We start from the raw sequence: 17,013 nt of genomic DNA on the forward strand, positions 1-17,013 counted from the left end.
CTTTTTTTTTCACATACCGACCTTAGATGTACAAGCATATAGGTCATCATCAATGGCTGTGGTAAAGCTGTAAGGCTTGGAAGAAGGGAGTTAGTGCTTTTTAAGTTTTCTTGGGAATAAAGGCTGCTCAGAGCTGAGATGATAGTGCCAGGGAAGAGAAGTGCAGGGGCCTCTGTTATTTGCACCCATGTTTAGTTATCTGAGGTCATAGCTTTTCTACCCTTTCACTTGTTCTTGAACTGCAGCACAGACTGATGTGTTTAGGCATACGTGGGAAAACTGTCAGTGGCTGTCGTAGCTTTGAACTGCCTGATCAAACTCTGTAGGCAGCAAAATGAATCAGCTGCTGGTGGGCCCTCCCCTCTCCACTGGATAGTGGACATTTTACCTAAGATTTTCAGAGGTATTTTATTTCAAAGTTCAAAAAAATAGGATGGGCGGGAGAGGCAGGTGGTGAACTGCCTCCAGAAGTTTTCACACCCCTCAGCCCTCTGCCACCCTGGGAAAGTCACCTGAAGTCAGCAGTGGCTGACTGGGAAAGTCAACCATGGCTCTGCAGAGGACAATAGAGTATATGAAAGCTGTGTTGTCAGCTTCTTCTCACTGGGACAAAATACCTGAGAAAAACAACTTAGAGGAGGAAAGGTGTATTTTCTGAAATATACCTAGTTTCAGAGGTTGCAGTCCATGGTCAGCTGGCTCCATGGCTCTGGCTGGAGGCCAGGAAGAGCAGCATGGTGTAAAGATGTGGAGGAGGAAAGCTGCTCAGCTCACAGCAGCCAAGAAGTAGAGCGTTTGAGGAAGAGTCAGGAACAAGATACGCGCTTCCAGGGCACACTTCCAGTGACCCCTTTGATTAGGACCTATGTCACAGTTCCCACCACCTCCCAATAAGGCCAGCAAATATAAATCCCTTAATGAATTAATCTATCCATGAGGTCAGAGCCCTCATGATCCAATCACTTTCCAAAATCTCCACCTGTGCACATTGCTGCATTAGAGACCAAGACTCCAACACTTTGGGAGATACTTCATATCTGAACTATAACAAAAGCTTAAGCAGCTCGTGTATAATCTGCAAAAGAGAGCTCCACACATAACTCTCTTTCTCAAAATGTTTGAACACCTCCCTCAAATTGCCTTCACAGAAATGAGAAGGGATAACACCAGGTTTACAAATGTCTGAGATTTAGCAGTTTTCAAAAGTGTTACCTAACTCTGAAATCATTGCCTAATCTCTCTGAGATGACTCGAGTAAAAGATCAAAAGAAAACACTTTTCTAGAGCAAAGTCCCAAAGTAGCAAATGTCTGGCTCTGAAAGATTCACTGCACATTTGCAGCTCATCCTCCACGTACAAAGCAAGGCTCAGGGTTTTCTGACCAAACCCCTCTGAGAGGTGCACACAAGCCCTCTGGTGGGCCCAGGAGCTACAAGAAGACACTGGGAGTCAGGAAACCTGATCTCTGCTGTTAACTCTGTCACTGACCATCCCTAATCCCCTGTCAACTGCCCTCCTATAGGAGCCTGAGTGTGTTGATCAGGATAAGAGAACCAGGGGCCTGACCACTGCCTGACTAGTTTGAGACTGGCCAATATAGCCATTTTTAAAAGGCTTCTAAATATAAATGCCTGAGAGAAATACTGGGAGGTATGTTACACTGTTGGCATTTTTTTTTTCTGAGAATCACAGGAGGGAACAGCATTTCAGGCAATTGGTTGGACTTCATGAAATCCTCAGTGTTTTGGCAGGAAGGAGCATCAGAAAGAGCTCTCCTTTTATGAAGAAGGAGATGAAGGGCCTGAGTGAGTTTTCTTACTTTGCAGGGCCTATCAAGGGGACAACACAGGTTTTTGTTTTTGTTTTTGTTTTTGTTTTTTCTCTCTTTTTTAAGAACTGTCTCCTGGAACCAGAGCCAATTTTGAAGAACTGAGATTCTGATTCTGAAAAGTAGTCCTTTATGCTGGAGCAGCGTGCTTTCCAGAAGAGGAGAAAACAGGATCATCATTATGGTAGAAAATGCATGTCCCTTCCAAGGGCTTCCTCAGCACATACAGGACCACAGACCATATGCAAGCATGAATATTAGAAGGAAATGAGGTGGGACTCTGAGGGCCTGCTTGGACCTCAGGATGTGACCAATGGGAGGAACCACCAGTGGGGCCTGTGGCTACAGGGGCTTCTGGGGGGAGGCAGGATTCTTGGCTCAGCCATTCCCTTTCCCCAGAATGGAAACCTACTGTGGTGCAGGACAGGGAGGCTTGACCAGACCTCATTCCTCCTCATCATCATCATCATCACTATCCCTTGCAGGGGGAAAAAGAAGGGACATCTTGATTTATGCCCTTTGCTATCTTCATGGGACTCTCTGACAAACATGCTTGAGTTGATGTCATTCCATAAACACTGATGTGCCTCTAGTATGGGGCTTGGTGTTAACCCTTGGATTTGACAAAGGTAGAGCAAGGATACAGAACCATCATTATTCTCTGGGACCAATGACATTAGCAAATGATCCAAAATTCTAGACTTCTACTCAAATTTATAAAACCAGACAGTCGGATCAAAGGTCAGCAACTTTCTTCTATAAAGTACTAGATAGTAATTGTTTTAGGTTTTGTAGGCCACCTACAGTCTCGTTTACCTATTTGTTGTTATTTGAAACCTTTATGGTTAATAAAAACCATTCTTCACTCATGGGGCATACAAAAACAAGACAGAGCTGAATTTGCAGGGCTGAATTTGTCCAGTGGGCTGAAGTTTGTCCACCCTGATGAAGAGATATATAGAAAGAGCCTTGAAATTCCACTGGCTGAGGTCTGAAGTCAGGAGGTTAATTTTAGTTGCTTGCTTTTTTTTTTTTTTTTGGTTGTTGTTTCTTTATTTTGTTTTTCAAGAAGACCGTATAATTTATGGTCTAAACTGAGACAATTTTGAGAATCATAAGGGGGCCATTAACTATCCTGAAGCACTCTGCATCTTGGGCAAATCCAACTGCATGAACCCTGTCCACCTACTCCCTGTAGGTCCTTTAGGATCTTCCTAGACCTTTGGAGAGTTCAGAAACCTCAGCATGGTCTATGGAGAAACCGATTCTGGTTGAATAAAGGGTTTTTGTTTTTCTTTCTTTTTTATGAATTATAGCAGAGTGGTGATTTAGTTCTGTGGTTTAGATTTGTTTTTGTTGGTTGGTTCTTCTTGTTTCCTAATTGTAGCACTGATGGCCAAAAGCCCTGTGGAAATTCTAGTCAATTCACTCCTAACAGTAGCTCCTTTTGCACGAAAGGGGTTATTAATGGTTTGGGCTTATTTCCTACTACCACTTTCCTCCCACCCCAACTCACCCCTGTGCCCAACAACTAGGCCATGGCAAGAGTCCCAAGGAAGCTGCTCATTGTGGACAGAGACACTGAGGCTGAATCTAGGAGTGTTCCAAGCCCAAGTCCCCAGGAATACCAACGTGCCCCTGGGAATGTGGCCAATTCTGGGGTCTCAGCCCATCTTTCTCTGGGCCAGCAAGTCAAAGAGGTTTTAAACACCATAGGAGCCCAAGAAGGTGGGAATTCATCTCCAAAGAGCTCTGAGTCTTTGCCCTGGAGACCCCCTTTTCTTTCCTAGTGGCCTCTACAAGTTGGGAGCACATGCACTGTGCCTTGTATGTTTTGTCACATCCTGCTGTGGGTATTTATCATTACCCAGGGCTAAAGATCGCTCTTTTGAGCTGAGAGGACCCTAATGTTAGTGCTGTGGAAACTTGCGGAGGTTTGTATGAAGCCTTGATGTATCAAAGGGGACGTGGTACCTTCCAGGAAGATTCATTTTGTAGCATTCACCCCTCTTGGAGAGTTCTTCAAGAGAAATGGGAAACACCACAAAGCACAGCCTACACTTTCTCACTTTGGTGAGTAAGAAACTGGCTAAATAGACTCATTTCCAGAGCCACCTGATCAATTGTTGGACATCTTGGTCCTATCTGATTGTGAAATTAGGTGAAATTTCACTGGTGTTATTATTGACATACCATTTTATTAAAATTATTTTATTATTTACCATTAGTCAATTATTTATTGAAACAAATCCTGAGATCCACCCCCTCCCCAAATATTTCCATAAGTTCTTTGGAACACAGCTTTGCGTGTTTGCTTATGCAATCACCTTTTGTTAACTCGAATTCTGCAGGTGCCTTTCTCATTAATCACCTTGAACCCTCACACTTGATATTACTCATATGTTATGTATATATCAATATATATTATACAGACACAAACACACATACAGACTTTGAAAAGAAAAAAAATTTACGTGCAAAAGTCCCTCTCACACTGGTTCATGGTTTTGCCCCGGATCTTCTCTAGACAAGACACACTCTTACTTTACCAGGGCAAAGAGCAACAGTGAACAAGGGAGAGCACTCTTTGGCAGTGGCTGGATCAGAGGAATTGACACAGGCACTTGTCCTTGGGCTCCTCTCAGCATCGATCACCCAGATCACAGCTCCTTCACCTTTTCCCCAGACAGGGAACTTGGAGATGCTTGACCCTGGCTGCAACCTCAGCGCTGAGCCACAGTGAACTCGAGTGACATGTGCTTTTACAAAGTTTTATGAGACAATGAGTCTGTTCTTCATGCTGGGGGTAAAACTCAAGGCTTCACGCATGCCAGGCAAGTGCTCCACCACTGGACTACACACCCAGACCAGATCTGTTCTGTCACTAAATCTAACATGAACCCAATATGCAAAATAGAAAAGGAGCTGAGTGCAGCTTAGTGATAGATTGAGTGCATACATACATGACCTTCTTCAATTCCCAGCATGTATACAAACAAAAAGGAGTTGCCCAAGGTGGACATTGCTGGAAGCAGGGGACTGCATCCATTCCCCCTCCTCAGACTACTGAGGCACTTCCTGAGCTCCCACAATATGAGTCAGAACCTTTTCCCTAGAAATGGGAGTTACACTGCTCCTGCTTCCTATGCTCAGGAATGTGTTTGAAGGATATCCTGAAAACAAGACAAAAGCAGGCCAACAAATCCTCTATGGGAGGAAACACAACAATTAAACAGGTATTAAGCAAACGAACTCCAGTTATGTTATCAAGGATAATTCTTATCTTTGTTCACCAAAAGTATTTCACAGAACTTCATTTCCATTGCCAATAGTTGTATGTATGTGACTAACCTTTAAATTTATAAATTAAACTGCTTGCCAAGGTAACTTTTATTCTATGCTAATAATGACACCTAAAAACAACAAAAGTGCTTCTGTGCACAAGGTTATGATTAGGGGCAAGTGCTCTAAGGATTAGAGAAAGAAAAGGACATATTTAGAATTCTTGAAGTATTTTAGTCTTTTCCCAAATCATCCTCATTTTAAAACTCCATTTACTTACATCAAACTAAGCCCAAACAGAGAGCCCTCACGTTTATTTTTGTAAAATAAACCATTTTGGGAGATAATTGTGAATTTATATGCACAATATTAGAAAGATTCCAAGAAATAATAGAAAGATTCCAAGTAGTACTTACCCATTTTTCCTCACTCGTGATGTCTGCCAAAAACATAATACAATGTCACAAGTAAGATGGTGACATTAATTCAGTTAAGATGCAGAATATTTCCACCACAAGGATCTCTCGTGTTGTCCTTTTTACCCCACCTCTCTCTCTCTACTCCTTCTTTCCTCCACATCTCCCTATCATGGTTCTAGACCTTGGCAACTACTAATCTGCTCACCATTTCCATAATTTTGTCACTTCAAAAATGTCATATAAGGGGCTGTGGTTGTGGCTCAGAGTATAGCATTTGCCTAGTGTGTGTGAAGCAATGGGTTTGATCCTTAGCACCATATAAAAATTTAAAATAATAATAATAAAGGTATTGTGTCCGTCTACAATTAAAAAAATTTAAAAAAAAATTTTAAATGTCATGTAAATGGAATCATACTGTATGTAACTTGGAGGATTGGCTTTTCCCACTCAGCAAGCAATCCCAGAGACTCATCCAAATTGTTCCATGTATCAACAATTGATTCCTTTCCATAGCTGAGGACTATTCACTGCATAGATGCTCCACAGATTTGCTTAACACTTATTACACTTAAGAGCCTTTGAGTTTGTTTCTAGTTTGGAGCTATTATGAATAAGGCATTATGGATATTCACATACAGGTTTATATGAAATACAAGTTTTCATCTCTGTGATAAAATGCGCAAGAGTGAAATTGCTGTGCCATATGGTAATTCCACGTTTCTTTTTATAAGAAACTACCAAACTGTTTTCTAGATATGGTTATACCATTGTACAGTGCCACCAGTAGTGTATTCAGATTTTCTTATCCTTGTCAGCTTTTGGTGTTGTGTCTAGTTTTTATTTTAGAAATTCTGACAGGTTGTGGTTACATCTAATGTGGGTTTTTTTGTTTTGTTTTTGTACCAGCGATTGAACTTGGGTGCTTTGCCACATCCCCAACCTTTTTTAAAAAATATTTTATTTAGGGATAGGGTCTCTCTGAGTTGCTTAGGGCCTCAATAAAGTTGCTGAGAGGAACTTGTAGTAGAGAGATTCCAAGTAGTACTTACCCACTGGTAAGTCTCCTCAGCCACTGGGATTACAGATGTGGGCCACCATACCCGGTTCATTGTGGTTTTAATTTGCATTATTCTAATGGAAAAATTCAAAATTATGGTAAACTCTTTTATAAGTGGCTAATTATTAAACTATTTTTCATGTTCTTTTTTTAGTGAAATGTCTTTGCATGTTTTGCCTATTTTCTAATTTGATTGAGGTTTTTATTATTGTTGTTGTTGTTAAGTTTTAGGAGTTCATTACATATTCTAGGTACTTGTCCTTTGTCAGAGGTGTAGTTCAAAAATATTTTCTCCCAGTCTACATTGATTTTTCATCCTCTTTGCATGGACTTCCTCAGAGCTAAAATTTTTCCTCCTTATTAATTTTCTCTTTATGCGATCATGTTTTGATGTTAAGTATAAAAACTCTTTGCCTAGGCCTAGATCCCCCAAATTTTCTTCAATGTTCCTCTAAAGGTTCCCTAGTGTTACATTTAAAATTTAAATATATGACCCATTTTGAGTTAATTTTTACAAGATGAAATGTTTGGTTTGGAGTTCATTCTTTGGGCCATGGATGTCCCCTTGCTCCAGCACTATTTGTTGAAAAGGCTAGCCTTCCTCCATGAAATTGCTTTGGCATCTTTACCAAAAAGCAGTTGGACGTATTTGTGTGAGTTTTATGAATTCTCTAGTCTGTTTCATTGATGTACATGTCTATCTCTGGACAATATCACACTGCCTTGGTTACTTTAACCATATAGTAGGACCTAATATGAGATAGAAAGGTTCTTCCCACTTTATTCCTCTATTTTAAATTTATATTAAGCTATTCTAGAATTTGTATCATTTAATATGAACTCTAGAATAATATTATCTTTGTCTTTAAAAATTTTTGCTGGAGCCAGGTGCTGGAGCCAGGACTGAGGCAAGAGGATCGCGAGTTCAAAGCCAGCCTCAGCAAAAGCAAGGCTTAAGCAACTCAGTGAGACCCTGTCTCTAAATAAAATACAAATAGGGCTGGGGATGTGGCTCAGTGGTTAAGTGCCCCTGAGTTCAATTAAAAAAAAATGCTGCAGTTTTGATCAAACCTGCATTAAATCTATAAATCAATTTTGGAAGGACTGATATCTTTACTATGTTGAGTCTTCTACTTCATGAACACTTATCTTCATTTATCTAGATCTCCTTTGATATCCTTCATCAGTATTTTGTTATTTTAGCATACAAATCCTGCAAGTATTTAATTTTATTTGGCATGACTCTACATTGAATTGTGTTCTTAATTTTGGTTTCCAGATGTTCATTGTTAGTATACAGATGTAATTGTTTTTTTTATAAAGTTGCCCCTCTTTTTAAAATATTTTTTAGCTTTAGGTGGACACAATATCTTTATTTTACACTATGTGGTGCTGAGTATCAAACCCAGTGCCTTGTGCATGCTAGATGAGCGCTCTACCACTGAGCCACAACCCCAGACCCTGTAATTGATTTTTGTATGATGATCTTATACTCTGCAAGCTTGCTGAATTTATTTACTAATTCTAGAAATTTGAGGGTGGATATATGTTTGTTTGCTTGTTTGTAGATTACTTGTCTATGTAGACAGTTTTACCATCTGAAAATAGTTTAATTTCTTCCTTTTTGTGTTAACCAATTTTTCATTGCTGTGACACAATATCTGTGAAAAACAACCAGCTTGTGGTTGGCTGGTTTTATTGCTTTGGACCTGAGGCAAAGCAGACCATCATGGCAGAAGGACTGATAGAAGAAAGCTGCTCAGCTTAGAGAAAGAAAGAGAGGGGAGCTGGGGATGCGGCTTAAGTGGTAGCGCGCTCGCCTAGCGTGTGTGAGGCACTGGGTTCGATTCTCAGCACTATATAAAAATTAAAAAAAAAATAAAGATATTGTGTCCACCTAAAACTAAAAAATAAATATTAAAAAAAAAATAAAGAGAGGGAAAGACTGAGAACAAGATATAGTCCAAGGATCTACTTCCTTCAGTTAAGTCCCACCTCCAACAGTTTCCACCACCTCCCACTACTCCAGTCAAATCTGAATCCATCAATGGGTTAATTCACTGATGAGGTTAGAGTCCTCATGATCTAATTCTTTCCTCACAGCCCCACTTCTGAAAATTGCTACACTGAGGACTAAGCCTTCAACACATAAGTCTTTGAGGGAACAGTTAATATCCAAACCATAATACATTCTAATCTATATACTATTTCTTAACTTGCATTTCTTTTTTTACATTTTTATTTTTTAATTAATTATTTTAATTAGGTATGTATGACAGAAGAATGCATTTTGATTCATTATACACAATTGCAGCACAACTTTTCATTTCTCTGGTTGTACATGATGTAGCATGCAATCATAAATGTACCTAGGGTAATGATATCCATCTCATTCCACCATCTTTCCTGTCCCCATGCCCCTTCCCCACCCCTAACCCACTCCTTTGCATTCTTGTAGTAGCTAGAACTTCTGGTACTTTATTGAATACCAGTGGTTAAGAGAGGCAAATATGAATGAATTCTGGATTTGGTCAAATTTTTTTTTGTATCATTTGATATGATCATGTGATTTCTGTTCTTTACATTGGAACATTGATTGTTGAATGTTGAACTACTCTTGAACACCTAAGATAAATGCTGGTTGGTTATGGTATATAATTCTTTTTATACATTGCTTGATTTGATTTGTTAACATTGTGTAGATAGGTAGTTTTTGTCCAAGGTCATAAGCCACATTGGTCTAGTTTTAGTATCAGGCTAACATTAGCTTTGCATTTTTTTGTATTTGTAAAATACACAGAAAAGTATTCCCTCCCTTACTGTTTACAGGAAGATATCATGTACATTTGTTATTTCTTTTTAAATGTTTTGTGGAATTCACTATTGAAACCATCTGGGCCTAGAGATTTCCTTTTTTGGGAGCTTTTAAATTACAAATCAAATATCTTTAATAGTTTAAGAATATTATAACTAATACTTTAATTAATTATTTTTGCGCTCTCCCTTACAAATTTGGGCACTCAGTAAATATTTAATATTTTAAAATAATTCATTAATAATAACAAATTAGTTTTCTCAGTCAACTTTTTCCAAAGACTATTTCTAAGTTAAAAGCACACCACAAGAGCCAATTATAAAGAATCCTGCTTAGTATAATAAATGCTGTGCAAAGTTTTTATTTTCATAGTTAATAACTTTGATATTTTAGGCATGTGAGAACTTGCCTAAACAAAACTTTCATTAAACAAAATTTTATTAGGTATGATGTATTCAGGTATTTTCTGTTCTATTGCATTAAAAAAATACTAGTTATAACTCATTAATTTCATTCCAAGATCCACTAAGGTATTCCAATTCCAATATAAAAAAACACACACACACACACTAATTTACATATGCTCTTCTGCCCTCTCTGCTTCTAACATGGTATAATTCTATGTGTTTTTTTTTCCTTAACTACAGTACAAAGCCTATTAAACACCTATGGCATTGTTATTTTAAAACTCATTTCCAAAGCACTTCTAAAGGGGATTTAAGACCATTTAGAAAAAATGCAGAGTCATCTTTTTAAGACAAAAGGAACAAATGAGAAATCATAAAGAAAATGCCTTTCTGCTCTTCAGGAGTGGAAACCATCGTGGAAAGAAAAGTAAAGTGGCAGAACATCCAGATATGGAGTCATTTTGTCCAAGTTACTTGCCACTGTACTTTTGAACAGGGGATCAGAATTTGAATGATTCAAAGAGGTTGTTGAGAGTGGTGCAGTTGCCCCTTCAAATGTTCATGTCCAGAGAATGGCCTTCCTAGTGTCATCATGGGCCACACCTTCACTCTCAGTTTTCCTTGACCTCTTCTGTGCTATCATTCAGGACACTGCCATGACTCATAGTATTTCATAATGGCTGAGGGAAATTAAATAGACTTACAGACTTAATTAAGAGATCTTGAGGTCCAGCTTCCCATTTTACCAATGCCAACATTGAGAACCTTAGGGGACTTGCTGAAAGTCGAACAGAAAATTCTGAATACATGTATACAACTGGAGCCCCAATTCCAGTCCCAAGCGTGGACGTCCTGTTTCTCAGCTCTGAGCTTGAAGGAGCATAGTTCAGCAGCAAGACCATTTCCTCCATAAGATCATGGTCTTTTGCATCAAGCCTCTAAATCAGAGGCAGGGATGGAGGGAGAGAAGGTGAACTAGAATAGAGCTATACCTTCTCCTGTCCCTTGCCAGTGATTACAGATTAGATTCCCATCTAAAATGTGAATAGAGGGGTGACTGAAACACTGTAGACATGAGGCCAGTGTATGGTTCCTGGTCTAGCCAGGGAAATCTAGCTTTGAGTCATCAGCTTTTAGATAACAACCGATGGAAAGTGACTGAGTGATTATAAAAGCAGGCCATCCTGCCCCTCGCCTTCACCCTGGAGGTGCTTGCAACAGATAAGGAAGGTCTAACAACACTCCTTGACCAAGTGACAGGAAATATGAGCTCATAATTAGGTAACAGTCAACTCTGACACTAGGAAACTATTTTTTTTTCTGGTGCTAATTTCAACACAGGTTAAAAAAAAAAACAGGATCATGTGATCTGTCACATTTTATCCCAATGTTGTGCTGCCTGCTAGCACTAGGATCTGGGCTGTGGGTTTCCCTTGAGCCTGGGCACAGCAGGTGGACATCCAGACAATGGGGAAGCAGCCATTGCAGCCACTTCTCTTTCTGGTCCTGATGGTTATTTTGCTGTTTTTCGGAGAACATGGTCCCTCACAACACGACAGTGATAATGACTTTAATGCATCATGTACTGAATCCCCCTGGGGCAGCACCCACTGGTATATCTTAAGGGGACCTCCATTGGCATTTGAGTGGACAAGCCATTGTCATGCATGACTGTCCTGTCTGACAGGGTAAGTAGTATAACCTCTTGGTACAAATGAGAAATCAATTGTTTCTTGTTTTTCTTCCATTAGGCATGATGCATGTCTAGACCAGTTGACAAGCATCCTGCTGATTTAGCAGTTACAGCCAGCATGGACAGCCCTGTTCTTACTGTTAGAGCTGAGACTGAAGTGCACCACAGAATACACAAGTACCACCTCCTCCCACCCTCCTGGCCATGATTATAGTCCAAAGTAGACCCAGAGGTACTTAAGACCATTTTATTTCAACACTTAGACCGTACTGGTAGACAGACTGTCTTACATTTTAAATCCTATCGTGCATCAACGAACAAAGAAGAAATCTTTGCAAGTAATCCTAACTTAGCCTTTGCTTACTTTTTTTTTCTAATTAAGAAACAATAATTTGGCCTACCTCCTCTCTCTCCTAATTCAGCCCACTGTGCAGGCACAGTGAGAGTGGCCAGGACAGAAGTATTACTGGAGCAAGATGGCAGGGGGCCGCAGGTGACAGCTGGCAATGTGATCTTTTTAAGGACAGTGTCAGAGCAGGGTGAGAGGAGGCCGCATGTAGGTTGGTAATGACTAGGTACATGGGATTGAACAAATGCACACACTAGGGATAATGGAACCCAGAGAAGCAGAAACACAAGTACTGGTGTAAAGGCACTTGCATATACACTCTTCGGTATGTATGCATATGTGCATGAATGAAAAAAACATGTTATTTTCCAGCTCTGTCCACTCAGAGGACCTGGGAGAAGCAACAGTCCAGTAGCAAGGGGCACACTTAGCACCAGATTTGGGCTTCTAAATATTGTTCTTCATGAAAAGAAAATAAAGGCCCTCACAGCACTGGCTGATCCACAACTAGGGCAGGAAAAGTATAAAGCACCTGAATTTACATTTTGAAGACATTGCTCAAAGAATGATGGCCACACATCATAGGCACAAGAAGATATTTTCATAGAACTCTGTCAAAATCTAGGTCAATTCAAGCATCAAAATAATTACTGGTAGTAAAGGATTATAACCCACTAACTAATAGATGATAATGAATTGTTTATGAGCAAATGAGCTTTTAAATGAGAGATGAGAAAATTCCTTTGTACAACAGGATTTCAACTATTAAATATAGAGGGAATGATACAATTAGAAAATTACCATTAAGTAAATATCACGAGGATAATTCCAAGAGGAAATATCGATGGGTGTTCAAATAAGTGGGTGAAAAGTGGAATGAGCGATGGAATTTTTACATGATACTTGTTAATTACAAAATAAAAGGTAATTTTATAATGGAAAACAGGGAAAGACAATCAAGTGATCATGTTACTAAAACTGGTAAGTAATGAGACCAGTCAACACCAGAGGCCACTTAATAGAGTGCAGTAAGGAGATCACAGCATCACTTCTGTGTCAAACTTGCCCAAAATGCATGACCTGGCTATAATTATGAAGAAGCAGAGGACAAGCCCAAGTTCAGCATCATCCCACAAAATACAATCTTCATAAAGGTCAAGGGCATGACACCCGAAGAAAGTTACTGATAGAAAGAGACTAAATTATGTGATCATGAATCGGACCTTTTGGATCAGCACCTCACAAGTGGATCTGGAAAGGGGTCTGAATGAAAGGTATATAGGAGTTCTTTGTATTATTCTTGAAATGGTTCTTATACATTTGAATTGTTTTGAAGGTTAAGGCAGAATAGTAATTATCAATGGTATGGATTGTGAAGATGGCAGAAGTATCAGTCATGAGATGTCCATGCTTTTCAAAGTGCAGTCTGCAGGTAGATGTCAGTCTGTAATACTTCCCAAATTACAATGAGAAAGGGGGCTTCCACCATATTATATGTCAACTGCCTCTAAGGATGCTGTGGTTGGAGCTGACAGACTTTTAGAGTCTGACTTTCTCCACGAATGAAGTCATATGCTTATTTTCATTCTGGACAAAGCCACTCAAGCCATTATAGTCCAATGCTTACAGCAGCATTTGTATAAATGACAATGAAAATGAATTGAAATATCATAAAGGAAGACATTAAATGGACAAGATTTCTCCTGGAGTCACAATTAAAAGTGGTCATACTCGTATGACCATCCCCACCACCACCACCCAAGGTCCCAGTTCAGGACATACTCATTGAAGCACTTTGGATGGAACAGTCAGACTAAACACATGATCCAGCATGGACCACGAGTTGACTCAATAAACCTTGCAACTCTTTGAGGTCAAGATGGTTTCCATCTCTTGGTATCTCTACATTCCTCAAAGGAGAATGCTTGCTACACTCCCTTAGTTCATAGTTAACTCTCCACCAAATGAATACTGCTCAGACACTTGCAAGAGCAAGTAAAAAGTATCAACTTAAGAAACATACTTAAGTGAGTTATCAAAGGAGGAAAGTTTTGCATAACTTGAAAAAAAACCTTCCCTAGGCCTAACAAAGACGTTTCTTACAGATATCATGTTTAGCATTTGTATTTAGAAAACTGGAAAACAAACATCTGCACTTGATTTTAATATTTCTAAGTCATCTAGTTTCTTAATAATTCTCTTCTTTGAAAACAATCTTTGTTGGCATGTCCTTCACACACAATTGGAGACAGCTCTTCCTGCTAGTTTTACATTTCGCCTTTCTGGGTGATTCTATTTGCTCGTTCCAAACTGTTCTGCTGCTGTTGCCAAAAACTTGCACTGCCAGGGTAAATAAGATCACCTGATCTGTACATTTCATTTCAGAGTAGCAGGGAGTTCAAGATCCAGTGGCTTAGGGGTGGCACTCCACACATGGCCTTTTGGATCATCCAAGTTCACCAGCGGAAGGAGAAACAGGCAGCATCCTCTGTGCCAGCTCAGCATTGGCAGCAATTGCTGCCCATTCAGGAAGAATATAAACACCCTTGCCTTGACCCACATCAAGCATTGCCCTTGCTGTACCAGTTCTTTTATAGCACCTGAAGGTGACAACATGGGGACATCTGTCCAGTGTTGGTTATTCCAGCCAGCACTGTTGGTACCGCATCTGCAGAATCCTGCTGAGTCTGATAATGTGAATGATACACATCTAAGCGGCACCAAAGAGAAGGGAGATTATCCTGATAAAAACAGATCATCTTGCTGCAAATATGGTGGCCACCAAGGAAGTCAGAGCCCCAGGGATGGAGCGACACCTGAGGTACCATTCATTTCCAAACATAAAAGCATCATGATGCTTGTTAATGTAGGTGCCCCATCATCCGGCCTCTGCCTTCATCCACAACCACCTCTCCTGCTGCCTGCTGACTCCCATTGTATGTTTCCCCCAGTACCAAAGTGCTTGGTGGTTCCCCCATACCCAATGCTATTTCCTACCTCTGATCTCTGCTCATAAAATTCCTTCTGTGACTAAAGGCCCAGTGTCCAGCATGGAGTAGATGCTCAGGCACAGTCGATGAGCTGAGCTGATGAGACCTCGGGCCCCTTTTCTTCATGTAATCTGTACTAGCCTTTGCAGTTTTCTTTTTGCCTATTCCCTAAGGCTGTTCCTTGATCCATTTCCCATAGATGAGAGATCCGACAGGTCTCAGCAGTAAGCTGGGAAGAGATCAGAAATTGCACCTGGAGAAAATAACCCTGTACATTAGATTAACCAACATAAGCATAGCCTATGCAAATCTCTCAGGTAGTAAAAGGAATTGCCTCATCCAAACTAAAATATACCCAGGGTGTGACAATGTCTTTTCTGTGTTCACAAAGCACCCATCATTGTGGTTCTTAGTTGCTATGGTAATTTTCTCTGTTGACTTCAGTCCCATAGATGAGCATATAAAATTCCAGTCACTGTCTATCGTTAAGGCAGGCCATAATTTATTATCTAAACTAGGACATTTTTGAAGATTAGAAGGATTAGTGTTAATAATTACACCACTGCAATGGGTATAAGTAGAACAATTTCTGGAAAATTGGATAGACAGCCACATTTTCTATCAGGCTTTTGGGACACACAAGAGACCCTCAGCAAAGTGTTTGCTGACTGAATACATGTTAGTTTTTTTTCTCCCTAATATCAATTTGAGGACTGTAAGAGCAGGGGTGATGTCCAATTATTTTCTGTATTACCCATATGGTTGGATATGGAATAGCTGCTCAAAAATATCTGTTGACTGACCTATCGTGAGATGTTTTTCTCAAGTGAGAATGCCCTATGGGTAACTGGAAACATAAGAATAGAGCTTTGCTGAGAAGTTAAGGCTGGACTTTGGATGGATCTTTAAAAAGAGGAGATTTAGGAATAAAAAAAAATGCAAGTGTCTGGTAAGACCAAAGTACATCTGTGAGTGGGTAAAATCCTCCTGTCTTTTCTGAAGCTAGAACACAATAAAGTCATGGGCTTTTACTAATCTTAATACTTTATAAAGTGGGAAGGGGGAGGGGAGGAGCTCAAGATTATTTCATTTAGAAACACAGAAATAAAATGAATAATTTTAGGCAAACTCAGCCCTTGATAATAATTGAAGAATAAATTTAAAGAATTTTTAAAATTAAAAAAATCAAAAAAATGGAATGCTGTAATAATAAAAAAACAAGGACAGATTTTCAGGCAGTTGAAACAGGCAAGCATCTTGATTCACCAGTGACTCCTGTTATCTCATTTTACAGATGAGAAAACAAAGGCCTATTGTCATAAATTTAAAGGACAACAATTTACCTGTTGCCCTTCTGGGAAAATTCTTGCTCTGAGACCGACATTTGATTATGCCTTGGTACTGACTTGGGTACTCCTGGGGAAACTCAAATCCTCTTTCCAAGGCATGGATATTTTCCATCTTTAGATGAGAAAATGGAAGCTTTTCCTAAGTGTTAGCAAGCTAAGGGCCTTCTCTTTTTTGGGGGGTCTAATTCCTCAAATGTCTAAGTTAAGGTCTTTCTAGCAATGGGAGATATGTGAGGAGGGAGAAGGCAAATAGAAGTCATAAGCAAAGTGGTACCATCTGGCCTTCCGTGTGTGAAACCCTGGCCCCTGTCATCGCTGGCACACAGACTGCTAGATGCCAACCTCTGATTTAGGTATCCCCAGAACGAACTGAAGAGTTCAGTCTCAGAGTAAATTGAAGACATAAATTTATGACATACCAGAAAGCTCCATTTTAAATACTACTATAGTCTTAGCAGTGCCAGAAGTGTCAACTTCATAAGGTCACTTTATTTTTCCAAGACTCTCCTAATATTTCAAAAGTTCTTGCTGTCACAGAATTATAGGAGGCAACATCTTGATGGCTATCATTCACACTCGGGCCACTGAGAGGTTGAATTAATTTCGCAAAGCCACACAGTGCCTCAAAAGGGAAGTGTAGTTTATGTGCATAACTTCACTAAAGTGACTTCTGGGAAGATTGGGGAAGGTGAGGTCTTCCCCTGGCCGAAGCCCAAGCTCTCATCCTCAGTGAGGCTGCTGCAGCACATGGAGTCAGCACTATGCCTCTGCTACCCCACTTTTTCTTTTTATTTTTTTTAAATCAAGATAATTTTTCTAGTCAA

The sequence above is a fragment of the Marmota marmota genome, unplaced genomic scaffold (genome assembly GCF_001458135.2).
Source record: "Marmota marmota marmota unplaced genomic scaffold, marMar, whole genome shotgun sequence".
Classification (NCBI taxonomy): domain Eukaryota; kingdom Metazoa; phylum Chordata; class Mammalia; order Rodentia; family Sciuridae; genus Marmota; species Marmota marmota.